This window comes from Octodon degus, unplaced genomic scaffold (assembly GCF_000260255.1).
Source record: "Octodon degus isolate 3935 unplaced genomic scaffold, OctDeg1.0 scaffold00095, whole genome shotgun sequence".
NCBI lineage: Eukaryota > Metazoa > Chordata > Mammalia > Rodentia > Octodontidae > Octodon > Octodon degus.
The window spans coordinates 3193274-3200644 of NW_004524671.1; positions in this window are offsets into that span (position 1 = coordinate 3193274).

Here is a 7371-nt window from a genome sequence, read left to right on the forward strand (position 1 = left end):
TGACGCACACGTGGAAACCCAGTGCTGCGGAGGCTGAGACAGGAGGATCACTACAAGTTTGAGCTGCGTAGGGAGATCCTGTGCCAAATAAATAAATAAATAAATAAATAAATAAGTAAATAAATGATTAAGAAAAAAGAAAAGAAACCTAAGGAATCACTGCTGGATTCTTTAGGCTTCTCCCTTTAGTTCCACCCCAGCTTGGTAATGACCTGGTGACATTTTACCCAACAGGCAGTAGTCACAGCCTCCCTCTTCCAGAGAGCCCCTGCCGGCCTGTCCCATGGTAATCAGAGGCCCCCATAACTCCCTAGACAAGCAGCCTACTAGAAAAATAAACTTTGTTTCATTTGGTTCCTGAGAACTTGGAGAATAACCTAAGAAGACCTAATAGACAGGGGTCCTGTAAGAGCGCTTTACAGGGCACAATCTTTTTTACCATGTATTGTCATTTTGTTACTAAAAAAAAAGCATGCTTGCAAATTATGTATAACACATCTTATTTTTTTAATGTGCCCTTGTAAAACTTAGAACTACACTTAGAACTGCACCCCTTAGAACTAGAATCTCTGAACCCCACTGTGAAACTCCCCTGCATTGATGCCCCCTCTTTTCACAGTAAGAAACACGCTATCTTATTCTACATTAATGATCTACTCACATTTCCTAATCCTTCCACTTCATATATACATTTCTTAGTTGTGTACATGGTTTAACTTTATGAAAATGAACATGTCTTATGGTTGTTCTTCTGCAACTTGCTTTCTAATCTATGTTTTTAAGAGTCAAACATGCCAATTCACGGAGCTGCATTTCATACACTTTCACTGTATGGTATGAATGTAACAAGATAATCTTATCTCTTCTCTGAGATGGCCCTTTGGACCTCCTGCTTAGGGATTTTGTTGTTGTTTTATATTTAGTACAGGGCCAATAAGGTCTATAGGGACTCACTATATAGATTGGACTCATTGTGATTCTCCTGTTTTCAGCCTCACAAGCACTGGGATTACAGACGCATGCCATCACGTCCAGTCTCAATGGCCATCTCAGTGTACCCCAGGAGCAGGGCCGGCTCAGCATGCAGGGGATCAAACTCCTGCCACTGCTCCCTGCATAAGCAGGTACTTTAGTAGGGTTTTGCCATTAGAACCTTCACTAATAAGATTGTTCTACCTATCCCACTGCACATATTCCATAGTCTCTTAGGTTGTCCACTTAGGAAGGGAAATACTGAGCTGTGTAACATTCTTGCACTATACTGCAGAAGATCAAACTGTTTCCCAGAGTGGCTCTACCAATTTTCACTGCTCCAGTTTGCAGGAAACTTTTGGCAACACATCCACAACAAACACTTGATGATGTAGCCCTTTGCTTTCTTAGTTAATCCAGTGGGTGTAAAATGGTGATTTTGTGATTTCAGTTTGCATTATGTTTCAGCTGTCCTTTCACTATACTTGAATTCAAGAAGCCAGGGTAAGATACTATTCTAAACAATTTGCCATAGGTACCCTTAAGAAGCCAACAAACTGTACAAAGTAGGCCCTTTCTTAGAGAATAAGTCAAATAATTAGGAAAGGCACAGTTATTCTTTGTTTTCTATACATTAGAGCATACCAAAAGGCTTAGGCTACTGTTTGAATTGTAGGTTAAACATTTGTGTCTTAAATGAATTCTTTTAGGAGATTAACAGTATTATCAAAAGCCATGGTGAAAGCAAACACATTTCAGAGAAATCATAAACATTCCTTTTATCTTACCAGATAAAGAGATTTAGCATAAATCCTAATGCACCTAGTTGGCTGTACACAATTTATAGTAAAGGAAGAGTCTGAAACACTTTCCTATAAACAACCATAGATTTGTTTTTGAAGGCTGCTAAAAGGCTGCTTGACACTTTCTATAAGGGAGAGGGAGTCTCCATGGGTTCTGGTTAATATCAGAACTCACCTCCCACTCTCAAAGCGGCTCCATTAGGCACATTTTCATCTCTGCAGCCCTTACTTTTATATAATGTTTACATCATTGACACCTTCTCTTAGTGAACTCAGAGTATAAACAAGGGACATAATAAGCCCAAATGTATTTTAGCAGGATTTAGGGGATGCTTCTACCGGGCAAGGACAGCCAAATGGAGTGCTGAGTAAAGGGGCATTTTTATGAAGCTTCAATCTCCTGTGACAAAGATAACTCCATAATTTACATCCAGGAGAGAAAGAGCCTTCTTGTGTTTATTCATCAATTAGACTTTGACGAACTCCAAATGTCACCCAATCAGGCAAATTTGGCAGTCCAGCCTTTTAGCAGAAAATTATGAACTCAAATTATAAACTTGGAAAGAGACATGGAAATAAATTTGCTTTGCCCCGTAATCGCTGCACACTCGTGGGAACCGTGAGTTGCACGAACCTCGGCATTAACACATGAAGAGTAAGTCTTTGTAATTCACCATCTTCATGCATTAAGAGGTGACCCATCCATGACTAAAACTTTGCCTGATCTATTTTAACTGAAAAAGGTCATTTGAAAAATGGGTGTAGTAATTGTCCGATCAATCCAGATAGTTATTTTCAGACTAACTCACATTCCCTTACTTTTATTCTTCATGAAGTTCAGTGGTGTTTTGTGGCAAAGAACCATGAATTCCAGGCAACAACAGAGACCACTGAACATCAGAGAGCCCACGACCCGAGGGAGGCAAAGTCCTGAGCAATACAACTCAAAGGTGTCATGGGCTGTGCCAGCCCCGAGGCTTCTGATTGGTCTCCAGAAAGAAAGGTGCTCAAATTGAGAGTGTGCAGAACTTACAGCGACTGACCAGTGCTGTGACAGGCCAAGGAGCATCACTGGGCTCTTCTTGCTGAACAGGATGCTTTACAACAAATCAGTAGCACACTTTCTTATAAAAGGGAAGAAAAACTTCCCTTTCTCTCCACAAATGATTTGAGAAGCACTGGACTTTGGTCTTGTTCAAATGCAAATCCTTTTTGTCTACAACTGAAAAATGACATTGTGTATAATTACAGGGTAGAATGCAATATTTTGATAAATGCTATTGTTGTGGAATGACTAAAGCTAATTAGCATGTCCTTTGTCTCACAAAACATCATTTAAAAAATGGCACTTAAAATCTAGCAATTGTGAAGTATGCACCACATTACATATTAGAATAAGTAAGTTATTATCAACTTGCATCATCATGCTGAGAAATAGATGTCAAAACTATCCCTTTTTGTGTCTGAATTACATATCCTATGCACAATAGCTTTCCATTCCCACTGCCTCCTCCCAACCTCTACTAACTACTGCTCTACTCTCTACTTTTGTGAGCTTGTCTTGTTGATTGCACGAATAAGTGAGATCCAGTAGTGTCTGTCCACCTGCACCTGGTTTATGTTATTTAACATAATGTCCTTCAGGCTTATGTATGCTGCAGCAAATGACAAAGAAGAATTCTCTTCTTGTTGAAGGCTATTATTCTATTGAATACATGCACCCTACTCCCTTATCCACTCCTCTTTTGATGACCTTTAGGCTGATTCCCTCCCTTGACTATTGTGAGGAGTGCTGCAGGGATCAGGAAAGAACAGGGATCTCTTCCAAATGCAGATTCTTTAAAACTTTTTAACTTTTTAAAGAATACAAAATAGTGATAGAAAATAAAATAGCATTAGAAATGATACAAAATTTCACTGAACAAAGTAATAGGAATTCAACAATGGTTTCTGTATTGCATGATGTTATCTTCAAATTAGTTGTTCAGGTTACCAGATATAAATGTGCAAGATTTGTTTAAAGAAAAAAACAAAGCAAAACGATAACAAAATGTTGTAAGAAATTCGAAATAAAAAAATAAAAAGAAAAAAATTTAAACATTAACTGCTCCTTTCAAAAAATCAGCAGAAATCAGTAATACAATTCTCCAAACTCTCCTGCATATATACCTAAATATATCTGTTTCCCTTCTTTCTTTTGTCCTTTTCCTCATCCCAGTTATTCCTTCACATTTAACAAATTCTTTCCCTTTCACAGTATCTATTGTACCCTTCAGATTTTATTTACTCTTTTAGCTTCTCATGCTAATGAGATAATACAATATCTGCATATGTGGATCTAAATGCAGATTCTTGATGACCAATCCTGCTGATTTAGATTGGGGTAAGGCCCATGAATCTGCACATCTAAGAAGATTCCAGGTGAAGTTGCTGCTGCTCATGGTTTGGAACACATCATGAAGAGCACAGGTTGAGATCCAACAACACAAGAGGCTTCCCACCATGTGTCACGATGATTAACAAACCTAGACATTCTCATTCTGTGGTCCCAGAGCGTAACACCTTTAGATATTGATCACTGGTACCTTCTAAGCCCTTAGGAGACCACAGGAGTTAACATGTGTCATTCTGCTCATGACTTCTCTAAATGATCTCCTTAGACCAGAATAGAGCTGACACTACAATAGCATTTATAGAGCAAATCCTGAATTTACAGAGCACTGGATTTTCCCATCTGAAAGATTTGCCAGTGTGTTAGCACATAGAGAAGGTGGGTCTTGCACCTGCAGCTGGCAGTGCCTTTTGGAGATAAAATAGTTCTAACTGGTCTCAGTACTGAGCTCAGAAAAGATGAAAGTCTTGGCATCAAGCACAGAAGGATATCAGTGCCTGCCTATTCAATACAATCAAGGGGCTCGACCACTCACCTAAGTTTTTTGGCTTGGTTTCTAGAACTTCAACAAATCCATGTTCTCTTTCAAATAGACAGAGCTTAGGAAATTCACAGCCCCTGGTGGCAGTGGTCATCTTGTTCCTTTGGGCCCATGTAGAAAGAGAACTCAACTGCTCTCCAGGCCTCTTCAAGGCTTCCATCCATCTCTCTGCCACAGGATGCCAAGCTCTCCACAGGGAGGTCCACTGCCAGGCATGGTCTCTGGAAGAATAAGTTCCTACAGAAACTGCGCTACCCTTCTCCAGGAAGAAAAGAACCCCCTCGGTCCATCTGCTTGCCTGAAGCTATTGTACTCTTTTTTTTTTTCTTGAAGCTACTGTACTCTTTGTTTCCTTTTTCTTTCTTTCTTTCTTTTCTTTTTTTTTTTTTTTTTCGGAACCGGGGATTGAACTCAGATCCTTGAATTTGCCAGTCAAGCGCTTATCCTACTGAGCCATCTCCCCGGCCCCTGCTACTCTTGCTGGCCAATTTTAGTCTTAGTATTCTCAAATTTAATCCACTATATATGAAATAATATCACTTCAACATTTTATCCAAATAAAAATTTTTGATATGATAACTTTGTTTTTTCTGATGAAAATGTGTCTATTTTACACATACCACACATTAAAGTTCAGATGCTAAGTTTTCACTGGAAATACTTGATAAATACTTAGATTGGATAAAAAGTATTGAAAAAGAATTGCTTATTCAAGTTGTTATAAATATACTTTATTCCTATACTTGAATTAACTTTTTCCAATAATTGAATTGACTTTTTTTTTTTTTTTTTTTTTTTTTTGTGGAACTAGGGATTGAATTCAGGTCCTTGTGCTTGCCAGGCAAGCACTTATTCTACTGAGCCATCTCCCCGGCCCTGAGCCATCTCCCCAGCCCAACCATTTTTTAATTTAAAATTTAAATAAAGTTGAAATATAAATTTGGTTCTTTGGTTGTACTAATTACATTTCAAGTACACAAGAGCCACTGTGTCCACACTAAATATGATAACTATAGATCTTTTTTTTAAAAAAAAAAAATAGGTCTTACACCAGGCTTGATGGCACAAGCCTGTAATCGCAGTGCTGGGGAGGCTGGAAACAGGAGGCTCAATACTAGTCTACTCTGAGTAGAGAGACCCTGAACCAAATACATAATAAGTAAATAAATAAATAGTTTTAAAAAGACAGGCCTTCCATTTAACTATGTGGCCTTGTACAAGTTATTTAACAACCATCTTAGCTCCAAATTCCTAATTTAGAATGCAAATTTACTAATTTATGACAGAAAAAACTACCTTAAATGGTAATATAGAGAAAACATATAGCATAGTGTCCAACAAATTGTTGCATGTCCAAAATAAAGTGATTATTTTTTACTTAACATTGTATTGAGAAAAAAATTAAAGCTAAACAATTGTACCTTGGACCCCCATTTGCCTATCGCCTAGATTCTACACTTGCTAGAGTTGGTTATATCTTTCTAATTTTCTGTGTGTATGTAGTTTCACCAACCCATCTTACATTTGTCTTGTCTTTTAGAGTTGCACACGTCAGTACACATTACCCTAAAACTCTCGCATGCACGTCATTAGCTAAGGTCCAACATCTGACTTGGGTTTCCTTCCTTCTTTCCTCCTTCCACCTTCCCTCCCTCCTTCCCTCCCTCCCTCCCTTCCTTCCTTCTTTTTAGGTCTTAAGCTTACAGTGAAAATAACATATACTGAATGAATCATTGGATGAGCATCAACAATGCATACACCTAAGTAAGCGAAACTTTCTGTCAAAATGTGGAGCATGCCCATTATCCCAGAAAGTTCCCTCCACTTTCTCTCTTTAATCCAGGCCTCATGCCCTGCCCCCTCCCCAGGCAGTAACGGTTTTGATCATTTCTCATGAAGTAGTTTAGCGTAACGCAGAATTTCAAGTAAATGGAATCATACATATTTGGAGTTCTCTTTAATGCAGCATGTCTTTGAGGTTCATCCGTGTTGTGGTGTATACTCCTTTTCCATACTGAGCAGTAATTGTGGCAATTTTAATCCAAAAATCTCATCACCTGACACCTCAAACAATCCACTATATTCTTTCACTACTCAAAAAGTTCTTCATACTCTGAATTCAACTTCAACTTTTGATGCCAGCTCAATTCCTTAGTATTAATGAAATAAAAGTATTTTTTCCTATGTAGTTAAGTTCTTTGGAGTCTTCTCTGAAGAAGGTTAAAACTTAAGTTTTTCTTCAGATTATGTTCTAGAGTCTTTCAATTTCTCAAACTTACTCTGTGTTCACTCTCACAACAAAATTTGTAATTGATATTTACGGCTTCTGGTTTCTGTTGTTTATTGAGTACCTTTCCCCATAGTGTTACAAACTACAGAGGAAAGAACCTATGTCCAGCCAGGGAGATGGCTCAGTAGAATAAACGTTTCCCTGGCAAGTGCAAAGGCCTGAGTTCAATCCCCAGTTCCACCAAAAACAAACAAACAAACAAACAAAACCTTACATTTCTCAAGTCAACAATTTCTGACCTTGCCAGTTCTAGGAATAACCCACTAATATTATGGACTACTGGACTATATTGGAATATTTTGCTGAATTCATGTACCTACAACATTTAAATGACAATGGAATACCCATTTCTGACAAAACTAAACAAAAAAGG